Source organism: Anabrus simplex, chromosome 5, assembly GCF_040414725.1.
Source record: "Anabrus simplex isolate iqAnaSimp1 chromosome 5, ASM4041472v1, whole genome shotgun sequence".
Lineage (NCBI taxonomy): Eukaryota > Metazoa > Arthropoda > Insecta > Orthoptera > Tettigoniidae > Anabrus > Anabrus simplex.
This window is the reverse complement of record NC_090269.1, coordinates 362654226-362680302: the sequence shown is the minus strand read 5'-3', so window position 1 is coordinate 362680302 and position 26077 is coordinate 362654226. Positions and strand designations below refer to the sequence as shown.

At 40.3% G+C, this 26077-nt stretch overlaps 1 protein-coding gene across 1 annotated transcript in view; it reads left to right on the top strand.

The window, feature by feature from the left end:
• Window positions 1-26077, top strand: part of dmrt99B (doublesex-Mab related 99B) — a 130544-nt gene that overhangs the window by 37353 nt on the left and 67114 nt on the right. The window lies entirely within an intron of this gene.

The window sequence follows — 26077 nt, the reverse complement described above, 5'->3', positions numbered from 1 at the left end:
CTGCCATTAATCTGCTGACAATTAAACGGATTCCTGTCTACAGAGAGACATGGCGATATTGCTTCGCAATTAGACCGGGTGGCAGGAAACAAAAGAAGCGCCAAGGCGATCTTGTAGCACAGCGGCAGATTGGCAAGTCATCCCTTGATCAGACGCCGTGCGGAGCCAATTGTATAGGAGTCAAGCTGCAAGTACAGCAGATTACACATAGGGACCGTTACTGACAAACAATTAAGTGTTCGTTAAGGATACTGTGCCGGCCCCGTCGTACAGGGGTGGCGTGCCTGAATTTTACCTGATTCAGTTCCCGGCCAGATCAGAATCTGAGGGCTGGTTTGAGGTCCACTCAGCATACATGATTACAACTGAGGAGCTAGCTGGCGGTGAGATAGCGACCCCGGTCTAGAAAACCAAGAATAACGACCGAGAAGATAGATTCGTCGTGCCAACCACGCGACACCGCATAAACTGCAGGCATTCGGGTTGAGCACTGGTTCCTTGGCAGGCCAAGGCCCGGAATTTTGTCCCGCGGGAGTTCTTTAACCGGCACGAGGCTTCCGTACTGAGCACTTTCAAAAACCACCGGACTAACCCAGGTTCTAATCCTCCAACGTGAGTTCAGAAGCACAGAGAGAGTTGGCCGTGCGGTTAAGGTCACGCAGCTGTGAGCTTGCAATCGGGAGATAGTGGGTTTGAACCCCACTGTCGGCAGCCCTGAGATGGTTTTTCGTGGTTTCCCATTTTACACCAAGCAAATGCTGGGACTATACCATAATTAAGGGCACGGCCGCTTCCTTCCCACTCCTAGCCCTTTCCTATTCCATCGTCGCAATACGACGTATCTGTGTCGGTGCGACTTAAAGTATATTGTTGAGTTCAGAAGACCAGTCTGAGCTAACCAGGCCGGCGAAATTAATTTTGTGGCTATATGTTATAGTACCAATGAACTCTGAAAACTATCAAAATGAATTCAGTATTATTTTTTTTGTATTGTTGAAGCATCTTGGTTTCTTTCGATTTTTGGTAGAATTTGAATTTTCTCAGAAAGAAAGAAAGAAGAGAGTAGGAATGTAGAGAAATCGTCCTGTTGAAAATTGCTTGAAGGTGACATGTAACAGCGTGATTGGGAAGAAATTCTACTACTGGCACCTCCTAGTTGTACAGCACTAAAACTTGGGACTCAGAACAGTATATGTGGTCTTAGAATAAGGTATTTCGGATGGTGATGGACCACATGCATCAACCAAAAGTGGACCTGGGGGTTGTATCGGAGGTCCGGGAGGGAATTCACCGACTCATTATTCGGCTCTCCCTGTCTCGAGATTAGTCATTTTTTCAGCTCCTGTTTGACGGATTGAAATAAAATCAATTGCAGGGAAACTCTGTGTGTATCTAATTTAACACTGAAAACATTCAATCCAAGTCAATCCAATAGACAGGCGGAGAAAACTTTCAAAATTAATTGAGAACGCCTCCACTTCGTGTAATTATAGCATCAACCCTCTGAAAATAGCGACCATGAATCAAATGTTTGGCTGGCGTTCTGAGCCCAACTTGGCAGTTTCAATCCTGACTGAGTCCGATGGTATTTGAAGTTACTCAAATACGTCAGCCTTGAGTCGGTAGATTTACTGGCACGTAAAAGAACTCATGTAGAACAAAATTCCTGCACCTCGGCGCCTCCCTAAACTATAAAATGTAGTTTCTGGGGGGGGGGGGTAAAATTAATAACTATATTAAAAATGTGTGGACAGATACTAAATCCTTATTATTTGTTTTATATTTCCTGCTAGCAAATTAACCGTCTCCAGCCCAAATTTATTTGACACATGGACAAGGAAATTCTTGAAAATCACCATCAAATAGTTATGAATAAAGTTTCTGTGCGAAAATCCATACAATTTACGGAAAAATAAAGAAAATAGAACAGTGATTCCAAATGGAATATTTTAGTTACTTAGGAAATTCACAGAAAACATGAAAGTCAGTGATTCCAATTGGAGTCATAGGCCTGGAGAGGGTCAATAGTAGCCTAGCAACTTTCTAACACAATTCCTCGATGAGAAAATGGTAAGATTACTAGGACGTACTACAAACCTAAATTATATTCATGGAACACATCCTCGCTGTTCGGGCAAAAGGTCATATCTCCCAATACTCTTCCTATCCATTATTTTCCTTAAGACTGGTTACGCCTCTCTTAAGTACATTGTACTGTACAAATGCGTAAATAAGTCATTCAAACATACATCCCTAGAATGCGGTACAGTAAGGTTCATTTTCCTTTACACGTAAGCCTAAGCATAGAAAAATGAAAAAACTAATATTGTTCTGATATACTAAATATCCATATGTGGCTGGGAGGCGTGACCAGTCTTAAGGAAAATAACGGGTAAGAAGAGTATTGGGAAACATGACCTCATGCCCGAACAGGGACGATATCGTCCTTCCGCCTAGAAAGGTCGCTATGTAATAACATTTCAGCTTAGAACTCTGACTAGAGATGTTCTGCCAACTAAGGTAGGCTCAATGCATGAACTACTGTACATCAACAAATTTTCGTTGTCATACTTGTGCTGCGGGTCAGTATTTCTCCCCTCAACATCGTCACATACCGCAAACGGTAATTCGAGGCGATATGCTAATGAAAGATAGGAAATATCAGACAATTACAATGTTTTTCGTAATTCTCCTTTATCTCTTAGTTTTAGTTTTACCTCTGTGCCACCAATTCGCAAATCCCCTGTGGCGGACAAGACGCTATGACTGTGTGTCGGAAAGGGTAATACTCTATTGTTCTGTACGAGGTCATTACTCTTACTGGGTATCGCAGCTAACATGAACTAACGTTAGGACTTCCTACACAAGAGAGATCAATAGAGCGCTTGTTGTGTGACAATGGCTTCTGTAGCCAGGTGTGGGTGGCGTCCGCACACACTTTAACAGCTTAAATGAAACGCTACATTTTAGCTATGGATGGAGAAACTTACATGTCATCATTTCCGGTGTTCGCTTCTTTTAACAAAGTCGTGATTTTATCTGTAGCCTAGTAATATAACGTGAGCCTCAGAATTTATCTACAGAGAATCTGGAGATCGTGTTGTATTTAGCGAGTAACTACAAAATTAGCAATGATAATACAAGTGTAAAAAGAAATAATAAAAACAATGATGTTATTGTTGTTACGCCGTACTAACTACTTTCGACGGTTTTCGGGGACGCCAAAGTGCCGGAATTTAGTCCCGCAGCAGTTATTTTATGTGCCGGTGAATCTACCGACACGAGACTGGCGTATTTGAGCACCTACAAATACCACCGGACTGAGCCAGGATCTAACCTGCTAACTTGGAGTCAGATAGCCAGCGCCTTAAACGCCTGAGTCACTCAGCCCGGCCATTGAAGGGATATATAATAATAATAATAATAATAATAATAATAATAATAATAATAATAATAATAATAATAATAATAATAATAATAATAATAATAATAATAATAATAATAATAATAATAATCCTGGCCTTTTTCCAATTTATTGAGGTTGGTAATTGAGGATGAGAATTGAACCAGTTTTACACCCAGATGCCCTTCCTGACATCAACCCTGGATGGAGGGATGTATTAACCATTGCGAGTTTTGTGGTGGTTGATAGTGTGGTGTGTTGTGTGTAAATGAAGAGGAGTGTGTTAAAACAAATACAGACACTTAGTTTTCGAGCCAGAAAAATTAAATGGCGAGGAGTAGGCTATATTAAAACGCCAAAAGAATTAACATTATGGAGTTAAAATGCCCCACCCAGACGCGAATCGAACCCAGGGACCTCTGAACTTAAAGCCAGTTTGCTGATGATTCAGCCAAGGAGTTGGACCTAAATAATAATAATAATAATAATAATAATAATAATAATAATAATAATAATAATAATAATAATAATAATAATAATAATTGTTATTTATTCAATAGGCCTATTGCTGTAGGCTAGATTTTTAAGAGACAACGAGGTGTCAATATTGTATTCATCCAGAGTTAGGCTATTGAACGTTCCGGCTGCTAAAGGCATGAAATTGCCACATACCAATTCACTCAAATCCCACCGGCCACAGCTAGGATATAAGAACTGAACTTCAAAACGTCACAGAAACACTTAGTGGACTCGTTAATAAAATACGTCATTGTAAAACACAAGTACGCTGTTGATTCCTGTCAACCGGTCATCACTATCAGCGCACTTGCGGCGATATTATTAATATGACCTGACGTCTGAAATATTGTTTTGATTTGTAAAAATGGCCGACAGATAAACACATAGCTGTTCAAGTGATATAACAGTTCAGTATGTAAATAACTCTGCCTGCTGTCATTTCTTGATGGATACAGTACTTTTGCATCCATCTCTTGGCACAGGCCAGAGTAACGTGTAGCTTCCACCGAAGTCCCAGTCAATATCCATGGCTGTGACAATATGGAAGCTGCTGGGGTATGGTTAGTGCTGAGTAATGACATTCAGAGCACGACTAGTGCATCTGAGTGTTATGAAAGGTGCTGCTCACAGGGTCAGTCGTGCTGCAATAGTACTTTCTGACCCAGTGAAGAAGGCAATGGCAAACTACCTCACTCCTCATCTTGCCTAGTACGCCTCATTTTGGTGCTGCCATTGGTTTTTGGGGTTTCCTTATAACCGCATAACCTTTGGTGGTGCTATTTGAGGATCCAACCAGCCTCTGGGATGTTGACCTAACAGACACAGACATGTAAATAACATGTCTTCTGATCAATTAATTGAACTGTAACTCCGAGCCGGTCCCGCGGTCTAGGGGTAGCGTCCTAAGTTCGATTCCCGGCCAGACCAAGGGTTTTGGTGTAAATATGTCTTACGGATGAGAGTAATCTGAAAATTTGCATTACGGCAGTTAGCGGCACAAAATGTGCGATAGAGGATGGTTGCCCAGTTGTATTTCCTCTTAAAACAATAATCACCACCACCACAAAATGTGCGACGGAACTGTAACCCTAGCAACCGTTCAGGTATGGATGGATGGATGGCCAGACAATGTTACCTAGCAACCATGTAGACTATGTCTTATAGTTGACGGTCATCTGAAATTAGCAGCCGTTTATGTGTGGATGGCCTATTCATGATTAACTTATTTGATTTTCGCAAAGGGGAAAGCTGCTTCTTTTTACCTGAATCTGAGAGCTGTTTCGAGATGGACTCAGCTTACGTGATTACATCGTCGCTGCCGGGACAAAACCTCCTATGTGAAGTATTTTAGCTTAGAACTTTGGCCGGTAAGGTTCTATCATCTAAGGTGCAATATTGTGTGAATGTTTTCAAAGCATTCTCGCTCTTCATAAAGTATGTGTTGCGGGTCAGTATATCTCCAAAAATATTATCACATAGGAGGTTTTGTCCCGGCAACGACGATATTCAGTAGCTATCTGACGGTGAGTTAGCGGTCCCGGTCTTGAAAGCCAAGAATAACCACGTGTCACCTCGTAATCTGCAGGCCTTCGTGCTGAGCAGCGGCCTTTTGGCAGGCTAATGTCATTAGGGGTGTACTGCCATGGGGTCTGTTTAGATTTGTTTTGGTTATTTTGGGTTAAAAATGAAAGAAGCAGTGGAGAAGAAATGGCAGAGGCAGCCACGCCTCGATACAACGTTTCACGCTAAATCGTTCACCTGAGTTGAGTGAGAATTAAAACTCGGTTGGAACGCTGCACGCCTGTACTTGTTTTAAAATAAGCAAAGCTACCCCCAATTAGCTTCAATAAATAATATACTTTGCTCATTGTTCATTCAGCCGGCTCTATTAAACAATTTTATTATTTCTGTTTTTTCCCCCAACATTGAACTGGACTGAAACATGCTCACGGGGAAACAATGACTCATAATCGAATTGTGTACTTGTATTGTTTCCCGTGGAATTCAATTAGGCTATAGAGCCAGCGAGCCCCCGATACAGTAGCTCGGGCAGACCATCCGCGGAAACCTTACAGCCAAAGGGGAATTGAACACAGATTTTAATTTTAAAAATCTCTATACGGCTTCTCCTTCTTTTCTGTTTACTCTTTTTTCCCAGTCCTTTTTAACGTTTCATCACGTTCTCTTTGTTGCAGGTCGCTTTATGTTGCAGATCGTAATGAGAAAGGAAGAATCTAGGCTATGTAGAGAGGTTTGTCACTCATCTAAAACACGTTCTAGTGAACGAGTTACACGAATCATCTCATGTTACATGTCATCTCGATGTTTATAATTCTCAGTGGATCAGTGGTAGAGTGTCCGACACATGATCCCACGTTCGCGGGTTCGATCCTGGCGGAGGTCGGCGATTATTGAAGAACTATCAAAAGCCGGGCACTTCATTTCCTTGATGTGGTCAAGTTAAACGTCTCGGGTGGCGCACTCATTGTCACCATACAAAATTAAAATTCGCTCGACCATGGCATCCGTTCCAGTAGAATTCTACTTTCGTTGCTAGATGGCAGCACAATCGGAATGTCGAAATTTGCAGACAGGCTGCCTAGATGGCACCAATTCAGATGGCCTGCACCACAGTAACTGAGGCCGTATTATTATTATTATTATTATTATTATTATTATTATTATTATTATTATTATTATTATTATCCCTTAATCTGTTTAACCTGCAGGGTGGGTTTTTCACTCGGACTCAGTGAGGGATTCCACCTCTACCGCCTCAAGGGCAGTGTCCTGGAGCATGAGACTTTGGGTCGGGGGATACAACTGGGGAAAATGACCAGTACCTCGCCCAGGCGGTCTCACCTGCTATGCTGAACAGGGGCCTTGTCGGGGGATGGGAAGATCGGAAGGGATAGAAAAGGAAGAGAGAAAGAAGCGGCCGTGGCCTTAAGTTAGGTACATCCCGGCATTTGCGTGGAGGAGAAGTGGGAAAACACGGAAAACCACTTCGAGGATGACTGAGGAGGGAATCGAACCTCCCTGAGTGGACCCCGTTCCAGCACTTGTACCACTTTTTCAAATTTCGTGGCAGAGCCGGGAATCGAACCCGGGTCTCCGGGGTCTGTCAGCTAATCACACTAACTACTACACCCCAGAGGCGGATCTTATTATTATTATTATTATTATTATTATTATTATTATTATTATTATTATTATTATTAATATTAATATTCCTTAGATCTTGCCAATATTTCTACGAATGGTTTGCTTTTTATTTTATTAGTAACTTCGTTTTTTTTTTTACTTATTTAACGTCGCACTAACACATGGAAGGTTTTCGGCGACGGAGGGATGGCAAAGGGCTAGTATTGGGAAGGAAGCGGCTGTAGCCTTAATTAAGGCACAGCCCCAGCATTTTTCTGGTGTGAAAATGGGAATCAACGGAAAATCATTTTCAGGGCTCCCGACGGTGAGATTCGAACCCACCATCTCCCGAATGCAAGCTCACAGCTGCTTGACCCTAACCGTATGGCCAAATCGCTCGGTCATAATAATAATAACAATAATAATAATAATAATAATGGTGTATGCCCTTCAGAGAGGCCTGGTGCAGCTTGTTTCGATTTGACACCCTTGGGACCTGCACGTAAAAATGGACCCTACCTAGGATGAAATATAGGCTAATGCTGGATATGGCACAAACACCCAGTGTCCGAATCAGAGGAATTATGCAATGGAGGTTAGAAAATGCGACCCATGCGAGAATCGAATTTGTGCACCCGTTCAGCTACAGGCCTGCATGCTAAGCAGTTAGCCATGGAGTTGGACCTATCAGTAGATGTGACAGCCATTTGCAACACTTTTGTTTATGAGGAGGTACTAATTGTATGTCTTCAAGGTATGACTTTGACGGTCTAATTTGTAATGAGTTTCTAATGTAATATTGTACGCCAGAAATGGACACGATATACAAATTACAAGAGTCTGACAAGTGCTGATGATTGCTGGACAGACCACCGATTGGTATGGTCTGTAAGGGATCTGCATGTTTCTCGAAAATAATGGAAGCTAAACAAACGGATAAGACATTAGTATTTCTAGTAAATTTGCTGTACACTGTCGATTCTCCATCGTTCGAGTTGTTCTTCCTTTTTTCTTTCTTTTTTGAGCTGATTTGCAATCAGTTTCCCAAGCATTGTATGTTTTCCGTTTTTGGTCTGTAAAACTTTGAATTTCGTGATCATTTTTGTCAAACAATTCCTGATATTTTCTTCTCACAAATCAGACAGACTCCTCACACGCACAGAGTTCGACTGATTTAAATAGCCTAATGACCAGTGCTGTATAAATGTCATTTGTGTTTTCGTATATGGTAGCATTCATTCAGAAGAACTTGCAAGTTTGGTGATTGATCCTACTATAAGATTCGACGAAAATAAACAGCAGCCTAGCTTAGTGTGTGAAGAGAAGAAGGCTTTGTATGAACAATGCACTGAGGATACCGGAAAGAAGTATGGGATTAAAAGATGTTTACGATTGATACTAGATGGAGAATTCCTAAGGAGGCACTGACGTTTCTGAGAGTAAAAATAATCCCGGACATTATCATTCAGACCATAGAGAACGCTGTGCTGAAGAATTCTTTGGCGATTGTTAGATACCTTTGTACTCTCCGACCTGAAGTAGGTCTGCCATGTATTGAATTTTCTTTTTTCCAATAAAACCAGAAAGAGAAAATACGCCTGATAGTTGACAATTTCAATTTTGAGCCATAACTTAAATCCAGGTAGCATCTAAACAACAGAAAAAAGAAATATTGCTCGTATATTAGAACTCATTAGGAAGCTGATTATTTCGATTCCATAATAAGGAGGCTATCGGGTGTATTATGTCTCTGAGGAGACACTCATTGTACAGAACGACAAATGCTTGAATAAATTCGGTGATTTTGTTGAAAATTACAGGTGTGTTGCCGAAATAAAGTAGTGTTCTTTATCTTGAACTGCACCTGTTCACCTAGAAAATATAAGTGAAATTTACTTTTAGACCTATCCTCGTACTTCTTGCTGGTCTTTCCCACAATTTATTGGGGTCAGCACGTAATGTAGATTCGGTCCAGTTTTACGGACTGATGCCCTTCCCTATGTAGAAGGATGTAGCTCCACCAACCGCTGCGTGTTTCTGTGTTTTTATTTTAGTGTTCCGTATTGTATGTAGATGAGGATACGTATTAAGACGATCACTAACATCGAGCCCCCTAGCTAGAAGAATCAACCGTACGCAGTTAAAATCCCCGACCCGACCGGAAATCGAACCCGGGGTGCCTGAACCGAAGTCCAATACTCCGTCTATTCACCCAGCAGATGGACTGACTTATCCTCCTGTTTTTTCCATAACTGTACATCAAGTAAGCCGCCAACGATGAGAACAACAACACCAGCAACAACTAGTAAAGGTTAGGTACGAAGTTATAACGTGACATTCAGTATTTTAAAAGTCTAAACTTACATGAGCTGGAAATAAACCTAAGAATGACTTGTGGGCAGCGATATAGCAGCGGTGGAGAGCACCGGAGTTTCGCTTCAGCACTGCTCTCAGCATACGGAGCAGCTCTCCAGCACTGAAATTTCCTAGAAACTGTGTCACAGATTTAAAATAAGTCTTAGAAAGTTATGAACGACTATCAAGATTTTCTTGCAGATTGTAACGGGATTCCTGAAGACTTGATTCCCTTAACAAATTGCACGCAGATTATCCCTTGTAGTTCTGCATAATGTGAAAAGTGGATTCAGTCACATGCACTTGTTCGGGACATTGATTTCGCACGTTTCTCCATTTATGGTTATGAAACCTTATAGGCCATCTTTAAGAGACTGGGATTCAACGCCATCTGTAATATCTTGATTTAGAACACATCGTTCTGCAGAAGCCACAATAACTCAGGAGCAAGTGAGAGCAAAAACCGCAAGGAGTGTGGAGACACGCTGTAAGCGAAAAGCGAAGACTCAGTGTAAGAGTTTAATCTCAATATGTACATATAAGAATTAGGAGTAAGTGTAAAATGAGTAATGAAGTAGATACGATCAGGCCTCATCCGTACGTCTTTTTCCAGTTTCTTTCCCTTCATACCCCCTTTTTTCCTGCATAGACTACATGTACAATATCGTTGGCTTACTACGAAAAACTTGGAACTCCCAATGTTATTCCTAGACATTATTTCCCTTAAGACTGGTCACGCCTCCCAGCCACATATGCAGTCCATCAGAACAATTTTCGTTGTGTTCATTTTCGTATGATGAGGTGTAAAGGAAAATGAACCTTAAGTACATTATATTGTAGGAATGAATAAGTCGTGCAAACATACATTTCTAGAGTGCGGTACAGCAAGGTTCATTTTCCTATACACATCAGCATAAGCAAACGAACATAAGGAAAATTATTCTGATGGACTGCATATCCATATGTGGCTGGGAGGCGTGACCAGTCTTAAGGAAAATAATGGATAGGAAGAGCATTGTGAGATATTACCTTTTGCCCGAACAGCGACGATTTTATTCCAATGCCTTGAAAAACGCACAACTGAGATCCTACTGCATTGTTTATGCTCTCTCTCACCTCTTAAAAGGAGGAACACAATATTCTGAGATAAAGTGCTCCGGCCCTACTCAATACGCCAGTGCTGGTAGGATAGGTCAAATCGAAATTGGAGTGCATGAATCTTTTGAAATAGGATACTTTTGATTAAAGATGGATCAAGTCTGGCGAGAGTACGAATAAAGGTGTAGCACTGCTAATGTAGGCCTAAGATATTCGCAGGTGGGATCGACTCCATTTGTTAGGAAGGATGTTGTTACCTCGGTAACCAGGACGAAGTTCAAAGACAATTTAATTTTGTTCATTCAAGACATTAGCTTCAAATCCAACTGAATATGCTCCCATTTTCAAAGAATGGTTTAATGGATTAAAATGGAATTCTCTCAGTAAGTTAATAAGATTAAGGAGAGTTATTGGTTAGAATTCTGCTCTTGGGCGCATTCTAGAAGTGCGTTTCGTACATTTCTTCCCTCATTTCCATAGAAATAATAAAGAAATTAAAACCATAGCCTATAGGTTACTTTACGGCCACATGAACCTCTGTATGAGTGAAGGTAAAGGATTTCACCGCTCATAACCACAAGAGAAATGTTTGGGTTGGAGTCAGTACTGGCGATTGGAAATTAGAATTTTAGGGGGTGGGGGCAAAATTTTTATAGACAACAAAAAGTATCCGGCTTATGTGGGGTATAGAGGGGATTGGGATATATGTTGTAACTGATTGTGAATAATTAATAAATAATAATAATAAACTATAATCATTGCCCCACGCTTGGGTGCCATTTGTAACTTTACTGTTAATATTAATAAATAATCGTAAATAAAATTACCCCAAAACTTAATAAAATAATTGGAATAAAATGAATTCATAAAACTAATAACAATAATTAATCGAAATGTCCGTAGTATGGGCGCCAGAGTTCACCAGAATGGATCCCTCGAATTTAGATATAGCATGATAATTCTTTATCTCCTACGGCGTGTACACAATGCTGCGTAATAGTACATCTGCTTCAGGCCTTACCTAACCTTCTGGAAACGACTAAATAGGTAGGAACTGCACCTAGGTTCATCAATAACTCCATTGATTCTAAAATAACTAACTATATTCTCAATGAAATCCTTGTATTAGCACCTCGTCAACACACCACAATGGTACATATAATACACACACAAAAGATTGCTGGAAGACTCCATATTTACAACAGCAACAATGAAAACTGTGGGAAAACGAATGCGAGAACTAAGCCATTTGTAGTTAGTCCGTTGAACAATGTACATATATGTAGATAAGTACCCTTCACTGTCTCTGTATCACCACGACTTTCCGATTCTCATAATCGGCACTTATTATATCACACATATACTGTACCTCATAATACTGTGTCCACTGACTTTAACACTTGTTTTAAAGATATAGGCCCTACATATTTGAGCAACACACGCCTGTCGTTCCTGAACATAAATTATGGAAAGTCTGAGATAGCTTTCACCAACATATAATACCAGGCCGCCACAAAGTGATAAAATACCCAGTGCGTAAGCACTCCACAGTTGTAGGTCAGTCACGTTCCACAAACATAATAAGACTACGTTCCACAAACGTTTGAAGTCCAGTCCAGCGTGTTTAGAAGTTCATTCCCGTGTGCCTTTTTCGCCGTTTGATCAGATGCATATATAGACCTCAGCTCTCACATGATACGTCGAGATTCATCCTGGACAGCCAATCATGAGTAGGTCCTCTTGTCAAGACCACGCCCTGAACCTCTCCCGGATCCCATGATAGTAACAGCATCAACAGACTCTGGAGTGTTTCACATGGGTCATCGGAACTTTCCGACTACATCAACAAGCTCACCTCATCAAACACTGGGCTATGCATACGGGTCATAGAAAGTTCCCGAGTTACGACAGCAATGACTTTCCCAACCGTCGTACAAAACAAATTACTAATACCACATATGGCTTACAAATATTAATGACAAAATATACAACTGAAATAATAATAATAATAATAATAATAATAATAATAATAATAAAAATCGAATACTGACAATAATATCTCTCACTTCTAAATACAGTGTGAGGGGGGTGATATATGTACTATCACAATACCTCAAAACTGATAAAAAGCTAAAAAAAGTAATTTATACTGTCTGTGCGAATTTCGACAGAGAGGTAGAAGCATAGGCCTACAGTTTACCAACTTAAGTGCGATAATAATTGTTCTTTTGAGATTTTGATTCAATACTATACAATAAAACTGTGACCAAAGGAATATTACACATGTATTACAATTAAATAGAAATACGGCATGATTATACAATTAAATAAAATCATTTGGTATTGACTACACACTAAGAAACTAACAGACACTAAGGAGACTGCCAGACTGAGGAGTGCGCGTGGCAAGCGGGTGAATCATACCTCAGGGCCGATAATTTAGATGTTAGGTTCCTTTAAACAATAAGCAAACCTCAGTGTCCATGACGTTGGCAAAAATATATCTCTGCTACCCTCCTCACAGCAAGTGCAAAGTCTCCACTACTTGCTGTGGTGCTATACAAATTGGTTAGTTGCGACGAACGGCATTTTGCCCTTTTTTGACTAATAATTTTGTTAATAGTTAAAGAAAATAAAGAAAAAATTGCTGATAAGACAACAGGGCTTGTACAAATTGCTTTTTTAAAATAATTCCTGTATTTCCTAGTTTCAGCCGTCTAAAGTGGAATAAAAATGTAATGTTTTCTCAACAAATTGGAGGGACGACCGTCCCTCTCTCCCAACCCCATCCACTCCCCGCAATAGAGTAGACAAACGTCAATGAAATTTGAATGAATGATAGACAAACAGATCCTGAATTTAATGGCAATAAAAATTTTGCCATAAAAAAGGAAGTTTTGTAATTAATTGCTAAAAAGTAGCAGGACGGCTTGGAGTAGTTAGCTGATGACACAGAACGACTTTGCGTATTTATAAGCACTGTGGAAATATACCGATAATTCTATAGTTAAAACCTATTTTATGAGCACGTGTATTAGGCTATACTACTAGCTAAAATACCCGTTCACACGTTCTTCGCGTGGGTTTATGAGCAAGGATTAAAGTAGTTAATGACGCAAAATAAAACGTGAATTATAAACTCACTGAACATGAATACAAAACTTACACAGTATTAAAAATATAGAAAGACGGAATACTATAAATGTAATACGATCACTATGATAGTGAAAATGACTGAATAAATAAACTAAAGCCCACAGCAGTTCTTAAATACCTATGGATAAGCGCGCTTAGCACTCTCAACAATATAAATGTAGCCTCCAAACACTTTCCGCAGAACGGTGCGCTCATTGTTCATCTGGTGTGTTAACAAACGAACAACGCCTTTACTAGAAACATTTCCTTAGTATTAGGCCTACTACCAACAAACACCCACCTCGGACTAGGGCGTAGACTGAAGTGTCTGGTTGCTGTGTGAACATAATAAGGACGATAGAACATATTGTTTGCAACTCCTTTAAAGGATGTAAGTGCCATACAGAGGTGGAAGCCTTGCTATCTCATATTGTTACCATATATCATATTCCCACCCCGCCCAGTCTACACACATAACTTACATAAGCCTACCTCTTCAGTGTTCTGCCTGCAACCCTCTATGAACAATTAAATGCACGTCTCCACAATACTCTCTAGTTAGCAATTAGCTCCGGGACCTCAATAAGTTTCACGCCTCTCATAGGTCTATTTAAATTATTAAAAACTGAGTTTCCATCGTCATCACGGTCTTCCTTTGGTACTCTCATCCTCCGCTGCTGAATCCCTTATTCTACTAGGTAGGCTAACTTATCCTCCTTTATTAATGAACTTAATTCCTTAAACAAATTAAGCTCCAGCTATTCAATACTTAATCATTATGATCATATTAAAACCACCTTAAAATCTAGCAGCCTAGACTACATGTTTCGGTCTTTCTGGGGCCATCCTCAGCTAGAAACGGAAATACTTAATCACGTTGAAAAGTGATACGTTTTAGTTCTTGTAATTTCCTCGTTAACGACCGGCACGTTTTTGAAGCCTAGCTGGCCGGATGTGTTCACATTCCTTCTCCGCGGAGTGCCAGGATTTACCCAACTCGAGGCACAACGTTATCAGTTCTCCGTTTTAACTACCTAACCACGGAGAGCGATCAGCGAGACTAGGCAGAACTGCGTGCAGCTGTGCAACACTGGAGACCTGACATTTGAACCGGCTTCAGAAGCGGCATGCTTTTGAAGTACTCCAGGTGGAGTAAGCATGCTATTGGTCAAGAACCATCTGCTATTGGTTACAACAGAGGCGACTTTACTGTCGGGGGGGTGGTACTGCTTTCCGCTTGAGTCGCCGGCCACTAGGGAGGAAAGTGAGAGAACTATAAACAATATAACACAAGTACAAATTCAAATAGAAGTGCCACACTGCGCGTTGCGTAAATTATTTGTTAGCTTAAAATGTTCATAAAGAAAGTTAATATGAATGCATACTTTTAGAAAGACTTTGTCTTTAACGTATCAATTTTCAAAGTGATTAAATATTTCTCATTATATCTGAAGATGGCTACAGAAAGGTCGTAATATATACTAGGTTTTAAGATGATTTAATATGATTATTATAATTAAGTATCTATGGAATTTTGTTATAAATTATTTTTTAAGAATTAAGTTCATTAATGTTAAATATCAACACGAAACCTAAAATTTGTCCTCTGGAATTCCAACTTTACCTTCATTGTTTACCGATAAGATAATGCCCGTCTCCAATAATCTCGGACACCATAGATCCGGGAGAGGGTATCCTTTTTGTAATATTATTTTCGATAGGCCTACATGCAGTTTACAAAAGTGAATACTCTATACGACCTAGCATAAGTAAAAAAATGCAATAAAAGCACAAATAAGGAATAAGGTGTCCATAAAATATCATTTATCAAAATTTAACATTTGTAAGCGATCTAGAAATTGAATAGAGGCTTTATCTACCTTTGTTATGATCTTTCCTTCTTCAACAAACTCCATTCGAGGTTAATCATCTACTAATGTCATTCCACACCATCTCGGAATATGCCGCTTAGTGTCTCCTTACTCCCAAGTCTTACCTGCCAAAAGTTGCAACATTTAGGCCCATCGTAATACTTTTCTTTTATTGGAAATTAGCCAGATCAAATCGTGTTACTTTATTTCCTTAGGAATTTTTTCAGTTCTTAAATCAATTAATCCTGTTGAGGGATGAATAGGCCTACATTAAATGGTAGTTATTTTAGATCGGATGGTAATTTAAGTTCTTAACTGGACAATGAATTGACTTGAATCTGACCATTGTAACTTATAACGAGGTACTCATACTAATTGCCATATCGGGAGATTGTGGAGTAAAGCCTCAGCGTTGAAACCTGTTAAGAATCTATATCGCACTTTTCCACTTTCACACCTGGCAAATGCTCGGGTTGTATTAACATTTTCCTACCCACCATCACCAAATATCCTCATGGGTTAGTGCAACACTAAATGGTAACTCGGGGGTTAAGAGACAAAACCTCGTATCTCACAATGCTGTTCCTAGCCATTATTTTCCTTAAGACTGGTCACGCCTCCGAACCACATATCTATGGACATCTATGTAGTCCAGCAGAACAATTTTCGTAGTGCTCATTTTCCTATGCTGGAGTGTAAAGTAAAATGAACCATAAATATAGGCTATTTGTGCTGTAGGAATGCGCAAATACGTCTTGCAAACATACATTCCTGCAGTGCGGTAAGGTTAATTTTCCTTTACACATCTGCATTCGAAAATGAGCACAACAAAAAAATGTTCTGATGGACTGCATCTCCATAAAATGGATTATTATGTAGCTGGGAGGTGTGACTAGTCTCATGGGAAATAATGGATAGGAAAAGCATTTTGACATACAAGCTTCTGTTCCTTCAGCAACACCGGGCGAGTTGGCCGTGCGGTTAGGGGGGCGCTGCTGTGAGCTTGCATGCGGGAGATAGTGGGTTCGAATCCCACTGTCGGCATCCCTGAAGATGGTTTTCCGTGATTTCCCATTTTCATACCAGGCAAATGCTGGGCTGTACCTTAATTAAGGCCACGGCCGCTTCCTTCCAACTCCTAGCCGTTTGCTATCCCACCGCCGCCATAAGATCTACGCAATGATGAACTTCAAATTTTGTCATGATCAGATTTCAGCCCGCCTGGTGGCCATGATCGTTAAAGCGTAAAGTCTCAATGGCCTGACAGCTTGGTTTGTTGGTTTGAGCCCTTTCTTGGAAAAGAAATTTACCATGAAAATGCTAGCCGGCAGGGTTGTACAGGTGGTGGTAGGCAATATCTAATCACCAGATTGCGTGCCAGAAACTTGGACTCAATTCCAAACCTCTTCGCGTGATTCAACCGTCGGATGGAGACGTTGAGCCTTGAGCAGAATTATTGGTATTATTCGACAGAAGTAGGCTATGTATCGACACCAGGTTTCACCCTGTCCTCAACCTCATTAATATCATTCCACATCCAAACACGCAGATTGCCCATGGGTGTCAATAGAAAGACCTGAACCAGGCGAGCCGAACATGTCCTCGGATAGGATTAGGCCCTACTCCCGACACTAAAGCCATGCGATAAATAAATAAATAAATAAATAAATAAATAAATAAATAAATAAATAAATAAATAAATAAATAAATAAATGAAAATCCACAGCCTGTTTCCAGTCATTAGACCGGGTCAGGAATGGAATGAATGAAGCCACATCTAGCGGCGAAGATAGGAATTGAGCCGGCTGCCGAAGCCTGTCGCACTCCTCTGGAGCAATGATTAATGAATAATAGATGAAATGATATTGGAGAGTGTTGCTGGAACGGAAGATGACAGGAAAAACCGGAGTACCCGGAGAAAAACCTGTCCCGCCTCCGCTTTGTCCAGCACAAATCACACATGGATTGACCCGGATTTGAACTACGGAACCCAGCGGTGAGAGGCCGCAGCGCTGACGCCTGAGGCACGAAGGCTTACTAAATAAATAAATAAATAAATAAATAAACAAATAAATAAATAAATAAATAAATAAATAAAATAAATAAATAAATAAATAAATAAATAAATAAATAAATAAATAAATAAATAAATAAATAAATAAATAAATAAATAAATAATCTGATTTCACTATTGAGGTAGAATACGTGAATCCCCAGCATGATGACAAAAATCTATCCTATTTCTTAATTTTTCCACTGAAAGACCTATATCTCGTGTACTTATTCTCCTTCCATCACGCCTACAGCTGCAATCACAGAATGCCGTGTGAAGAATGTGTTGGACTTCCTGCGCGTGAGAAGAGGACCAGGGGGAAATTGGATGGCAAAACCTTTTGACTCACTCAGACATAGAAAGGGAATAAGATTATCTATCGAGACGGGGAAGCAATGAGGTGGTGTTGCCCGCGGTCGCCAGCCTTGTCACGTTTGTAGTTGACAGTCTCATCGCGTTCGACTCGTTCGACAGTCCTCCTCAGGCGCCGTGCATACACACAAGCCAATCTAGCGAGACGTCTGCTAGTGAGTAGCCCGAATCGCTCTTGGATTGGCAACCTTTGTTTAGCCTGCTACTTCGATAATAATAATAATAATAATAATAATAATAATAATAATAATAATAATAATAATAATAATAATAACCGTATGGCCTCAGCTACCGTGTGCAGACATTTGAATTTGACGCCATCTGGCTGTTTGCTCGTCATTTTTGAAGTTCCGTTTTACTCTAGGCCCACTAGATGGTCGACAGAGTAAATCGAAACTCTCTTGTGCGTCTGTGGCTGAGATTTTAATGAATTTTGTAGGGGAAACATCAAATGTGTCACCAGAGATCTTTTACATGCCGATATGTCGAATGGACTTTTTCCGCCCTTGAAAAATCTGACTACCTCTGCCGGGTTTGAACCCGCTATCTAGGTATCCAAAGGTCGACACTCTACCACTGATGCAATAATAATGATTAATGACTAAAGGACTCAGGAATTATTGCACTATCATAAGACCAAAGGCTTTGTATGCAGCGGAATGCCTTGACGTGAACAAGAAAGGCATGAAAGAAAAATTGAGAATTGAAAGGAAGGAGGGAAGCAAGGAAGAAAGGAAGATCTTAAGGACAATTCTTAACCTAATTAGAGACAAAGATGAATATAGACGTCGGCATAACCATGAGATGTATACTCAGGTCCAAGAGATCTCTGATGTCATGCGGAGAAAGAAAATTGCACTCTTTGGCCACTTGCGAATAATAAAACAAATACGATTATCAAACCGGATCTTCACCTATTTTAAAGATAAGAAGACCCAGCCAACTTGGTTCGAGGAGGTGAAAAGAAACCTACAGCAGATGGGGATCACTCCTGAAGATGTACAAGAATGCAACCCACTCAGGAGGAAACTAGAAAGGCCCAAGTTGAAGACGGGAAAGACATGGGCGGAGAAAAGAAAACAGCAACACCGGGAACGAATAAAGAAGCACTGGGTAAAGATCAAAGCCCGGAGAAGACAGCTGAATTAACGTGGTCCGTAGTAGGCCAATACAAAAAGGAAAAATTACTAAGGAAACGAATATAGAACTTCATCAAACCGAAGTAATCAAGGCCGAGGTGGTTCCATGAATGTGAAAAGGACCTGAGACAGATCGGTAATCGAGAAGGTAAAATTAACGACAGGGTCAAATTTGGACAGGTGGTAAAGAGCTCTGTCTGTTAATTCAACAGCCCAGAGGTTGGCTGGATCCTCGAACAGCACCAACAAAGTTTATGCGGTTATAAGGAAACCGATGGCGGCGCCAAATAAGGCATACCAGACAAGATGAGGTGTGAGTTACTTTGCCACTGCTTTCCTCATTGTGCCAGAAAGTAGCCTACTATTGCAGCAGGACTGACCCTGCGAGCAACACCTTTCATAACAATCAGACGCACTGGACTATATCAGCACAACCCACACACCATCAGCCTCCGTATGGTCAGAGCCTTGAGTGAGTCTGGAACTTCGGTGGACGCATCAAAACCCAAAAGTCGGAGAGGACACCTACCCAAAGAGCACAAGAACCTACTGGCTGATGGGCTCAAGACTGGGAGGATGTCAAAGCAGGGAGAAGAACAAGATCTAGTCACGGAAATTAAATTGGTTGATATCATTCAGTCCATAGAGGATCAACTCATTGCCAGAAATATATTAATAATACTAATAATAATAATAATAATAATAATAATAATAATAATAATAATAATAATAATAATAATAATAATAATGTAAAAATGAAATGGCGTATGGCTTTTAGTGTCGGGAGTGTCCAAGGACATGTTCGGCTCGGCAAGTGCAGGTATTATTTATTTGACTCCCGTAGGTGACCTGCGCCTCGTGATGAGGATGAAATGGTGATGAAGACGACACATAGGCTATTCTATGCTATACCCAGCTCCCATGCCAGCGACATTAACCAGTGATGGTAAAATTCCTGACCCTGCCGGGAATCGATCCCGGGACCCCTGTGACCAAAGGCTAGCACGCTAACCATTTATCCATGGAGCCGGAGAATATTATTATTATTATTATTATTACTATTATTATTGAAGACCCTAATATAATAATAATAATAATAATAATAATAATAATAATAATAATAATAATAATAATAATAATAATAATAATAATAATAATAATAATAATAATAATAATAATAATAATAATATGACAATTTCATACAACGGAGGAGCGTTCTGTATGCTGTAGTAGTCTGCTGGCGTCACATTGAAGGATCGGCTCCAAATTGCGAGAAAAGTTTTAAGTTTACCCTTATCAGTGAGATATTTCAAGAGATGCGTTTTCACTGGTATGGTCGAGCAAGGTACATCGTTCCTTGGACACTGAGGAACCCTGCAGAGAAGGAAGGCCAAAGATGACTAGGAGAAGGTCTGTTGAGTTCGCCTTACAAAGAGAAGAGATACCAAAAGATCTGGTTGTGATATGGTCAGGGGCCTATGAGAGTATTTTGGGGTTACAGTAAGTTGAAAAGGCGTCCAAGTCTCTGGTAAGACACCAATTAGAGTAAGTTATAGTTCCAGTGTGTAGAACTCACACCAGGATTACTTGATATGGTAACTGGAAACGTTCGAAAGGAAAACGGCACGATTTGTTCTGAGTGATTTCCGAAAAAAAGGTCGTGCTACGCAAATGTTGCAAAGACTTGGGAGTAAGGAGACTTGTTGTTCGACTTAGCGGTGTGTTCCAAGCTGTCAGTGGAGATATGGCGTGGAATGACATTTGTAGACGAATACACTTGAGTGGATTAAGATCATAACTTCAATGCGGAAACAGTGCCGCGTACGCTGCCTGACATTTCTCTTCCTATCCATTGTTTTCCTTAAGACTGGTCACGCCTCCCAGCCACATAGATAGAATATGTAGTCCATTAGAATTTTTTTTCGTTATGCTCATTTTCCTTTGCGTGGGTGCAAAGGAAAATGAGCCTTACCGTAGGCCTACTGTATCGTATGTCTGCGTGACGTATTTACGCACTCCTATATACTAGTATAGTGCTTTTAAGGTTCATTTTCCTTCACAACATAGCATGCGAAAATGAACACAACGAATATTGTTCTGATGGACTACATATCCACATGTGGCTGGGAGGCGTGACCATTCTTAAGGAAAATAATGAACAGGAAAATGATGGAATACGAGGTCTTGCCGGTGCACAGACGATATTATGTTTATTTTTTCTTTTCCTGTAGGCTGCGCTGTTGCTAGTAACTTATGGCCCATCCCCTATTGGAGAAACCCTACAACGAGGATAGACGGCGCCACTGTGTAAGGAAACTGTGTATTAGTGTGTAAAAAGGTGCTGTTCTGTGCGAGGTGTGAGTTACAGGAATGGTGGTGACGGTGCAGACACCCATTTTCTAAACCAAAGGAATCGTTCACAATTAAAATACCACGACCTAACAGGAATAGAGCCCATTACCCTGAAACCCGAAAGTCAACCATAGAACCAGACATGATGATGATGATGATGATGATGACGGGAAATTAACAAAGAAATATAGCCTACGTGACATATTGGATCGATATTGAGAGATAGTGCTCCAATTCTTTCTTTGAGACAATAGAAGAATAGTTCTATTGACTGCGAAACTGCACGTGCATCACTTGGCAGAAGGGTGCAGAAGTAGGAATATTTTGTAATGAGAACAGCGTGGGTTTATCTGCTTGAAAGAAACGAAGTAGGGGGGCCTACGAAGACATGGTCGAAAATGTAATAACTAATAACTTTCGTTAATACTAACTAATAGGAAACGAAGGTGGACAAATAGGCCTAATCGAACTTTATAGGATTTCCACTTTTCTAAAGGCTATCGAACTCTGTAGGCATACTATAAATTAAAATAAATACCAGCCATTGTAATTCCCAAAAGATATTTATTTAACTGCTCTCATTGTGGGCCTGTCATTAGACAAAGAATGCAAAAATGAATTAGCTATTGAGAAAGAAAAAATACAAACAACAACAAAGATAAGAATTATGAGAACGTGAGAAAGCTAACTAGTTGGTTGAAAATAATGATACAGTATGTAGGCCTACAAGCAGTTAGGTTAGGAGAGATAGCCTATAATAAAGATCAGCATTAAACGCAAAATGTCATAGGCCTAATTGGTACGATCAAGCAGGTATATTTAGATTCCTCAAATCACTTTTTAAATAACATACTGTTCTTTAACATCACATAATAGCTTATAAACGCATCTGAATATAAATATTATATACCATAGTCTATATTTTCAAGGTAATTTTTTTTCCCCCCCAAACAGTAGCAAAGTGTACCTTGGTCATCACTCACGCATGTCTACTGAGCATGATAACTTTCTTTGATAATTAGAGTACAGATAGGCCTAATGGGCCTAATATAAGGTTAGCTTAAACAGCAGATGAGTGTAGGCCTGCCCTTAAGTAGACCCTGACAATTACGGAAATTTCGAAGGGGAAATTAACGTCACAGTCCATGTTATTGTCTGTCTGTTAGGTCATCAGCCCAGAGGCTGGTTGAATCCTCAAATAGCACCACCAAAAGTTATGCGGTTATAAGGAAACTGCAAAAACCAATGGCAGCACCAAAATGAGGCGTACTAGGCAAGACGAGGAGTGAGGTAGTTTGCCATTGCTTTCCTCACTGGGTCAGAAAGTGCTATTGCAGCACGACTGACCTTATGAGCAACACCTTTCATAACACTCAGATGCACTAGTTGTGCTCTGAATGTCATTACTCGGCACCACCCACACCACAGCAGCTTCCATATTGTCACAGCCATGGATGAGACTGGGACTTCGGTGAAAGCTACACTTTACTCTGACCTGTGCCAAGAGATGGATACAAAAGTACTGTATCCATCAAGAAATGGCAGCAGGCAAAGGAATGGGAGCAGGCAAGGGGACAGTTAATTTTTCTGGTTAAGTAGGGCCTTCTAAAATTGCCACCTCTCTCAATTTCGGAGGTGCATCCCTAACTTTCACAAAAAAAAAAAAAAATCATCGTCCCGGTTTACAAATTTTATGGTAATACGTCAAAATTGTGCGAAATAAATTCATAGTATCAGCGATGTTTGTTAATTTGCATCCATAAAGTATGCCGTTCAAAAATTCTGTGATTTGGAAGTCTCATTGGTTAAATTGTGCTGAGAGAATGTGATTAAGTGATTTACTGTAGGTTCATTCTTTGAATTTATTACCAGTTACTGTAAGTTACGTTGGCAGCAGCGAAATCACGGCCAGTGACTTTATAACTTACATTATCGTAGCCATAGTAAAATATTTCATTTTAGAACTTTGGCTGGTAACGTTCTGTCATCTACAGTAAGGTCCCAGTGAACTTACGAGAATTCTCGTTCGTAAGGAGATCTGTGCTACGGGTCAGTATTTCTCCAATAACACCGTGATATAGCGGTTTTTGCAGGCGCAACGATGATGTCGTCGCTCCCATGCTAAACCTATGCTCGTGTGTAGAGAAAAATGAACCTTAAATGCATCGTATTCTAGGAGCGGGTAAATATGTAATGCAAACTTACATTCCTACAGTAGCCTACGACACAGTAAGGTTCATTTTCCCTTACACATTAGCATGAGAAAATTAACTCATCAAAGTTTGTTCCGATGGACTGCATAGGCCTATCAATATGTGGCTGGGAGGCGTGACCGGTCTTAAGGTAAATAATGGTTTTGGCATAGGAACGAAGATGTGTCATTTGACTTGGCTCAATCAACGAATGGACGCTACGCATTGGTTGTCTTTTCACGTGCAGTTTGATTTGGCTTTTTTTAATTTCATCCGTTGAGGGGAGGGTAAGACTTTCATATTCGGTTTGTCCCTCTTTTGACTTATCAAAATGTGTCATTTCTACTGGTTAGCCACATAAAGGATATTTGGAATCAGGTGCGCCCTAGATCTGTCCGAAACATAGGCTATATTACTTGTGATAATAGAGTTAGTCCTTGTGACAAATCTGCTGCAAAAAACAGTCATTATGTAGGGCCTAGTATTCGCAGCTTCCTACTGTATTTCCCACGAAGGAAATTCGATTGCTGCAGGAAGAAAATTAAAGAGTAGAAGTATCGTCGTTGGAGAAACAAAACTTCATAATGTCAAAATGCTCTTCCTATTCCTTATTTTCCTTAAGACTGGTCACGCCTCCCAGCCACATATGGATAATGCAATCCATCAGAACAACGTTCACTGTGTTCACTATCCTATGTTAACATGTCCGTACTGTTGGAATGTAGGCTGTGTTTGGATGACGTATTTACGCACTCCTTCGGTGTGGTGTAATAAAGAAAATGTTGAAGGTTCAAGCTATTATTTTCAATCCAATCCCCAGGCGTGTCACTTTTTAAGTACCCTATAATAATGGATAGGAAGAACATTGTGACCCACGAGGTTTTGTTTCTTCACTGACGATATTTATTTTTCATAATCTAAACTGGAGGATATCGTCGCTTCACCGGTAAAAGGTTGTAATCCACAAAGCTCTTCCTATCGTTTATTCTCCTTAAGACTGGTCACGCCTCCCAGCCACGTAATGGATATGCAGCCCATCAGAACAATGTCTGTTGTGTTCGTTTTCCTATGCGGACGAGTAACCGAAAATGAACGTAACATGCATTGTACAATAGGAGTGCGTAAATGCGTAATGCAAGCATACATTCGTATAGTACGGTACAGTAAGGTTCTGATGGACTGCATAACCATATGTGGCTGGGAGGCGTGACGAGTCTTAAGGGGAATAATCGATAGGAAGAGCTTTGTGGATTGCAACGTTTTACCGGTGAAGCGACGATATGTATTTGAAATGGAAGGTAAACGATCCTTATAAATAAAATAAGTGGTTAATCAGTATAAATAAATTCCTGTTTTTCTGTATCCATCGTACATAGAAGGAGCAGCAAATGCCAAATTTTCTTTTTAGGATATCTGTGTGTCTGTAGGAATAGGCCTGTGCTTGTAGGCCTATGTATGTAGGCTTAGGTATCAAGCATCACATGAAAACAGCCTAACATTAGAATGAATCTAGGTATCCAGGCTAAGGCACGTCTGATTTGCACAAGATGAAATAATTTGTTTCGAAAATCGCATTTGAAAATTGTGTTATGGGGAAACATATTGTGGTTCTAAATACCTCACTTAATATAGACTATGAATAGGCTAGGTATTACGCAAAATGTTACATAGTACGCCTACAATTTGCCCGACTCCTTGGATGAATGGTGAGAGTTGAGGCTTTCGGTTCAGAGGGTACCGGGTTCGGTTCCCTGCCGGGTAGAGGAAATTAATCGCGTGTGATTAATTCTTCTGGCTCGAGGACTGGCTGTTTGTGTTTGTCCCAACACTCTTCTCTTCATATTTAGACAACACATCACACTACTAACCACCACAAAAACACACAATGGTGGTTACATCCCTCTATATAGGCCTAGAGTTTGCGTCGGAAAGGGCACCCGGCCATAAAACACGGCCATACCCACATGTGCGATACAGTCCATACCTGATCATTCACCCATGAGTTCGATAATAATAATAATAATAATAATAATAATAATAATAATAATAATAATAATAATAATAATAATGTTTAATATTTATTTATTCGCCCAGTTAAGCTAACGACGTATCCCTTGACTAGAGGTAGCGTGCCTGCCTCTCAGACCGAGGCACGGGGTTCGATTCCCGACCAGATCAGTGATTTTTACGTCAATCTGAGGGCTGGTTCTACATCCATTCAGCCTGCGTGATTACAATGAATTGAGGAGCTACCTGGCGGTGAGATAGCGGTCCCGGTCTTGAAAGCCATAAATGATGGCCGAGAACCATCGTTGTGCTGACCACGCGTCACCTGGTAATCTGCAGGGCTTCGGACTGAGCAACGGTCGCTTCGTAGGCCAAGGTCCATCAGACCTGTAGTCATGGGGTTTGGTTTTTAGAAGATAAGAAAAATGTGTGAGAGC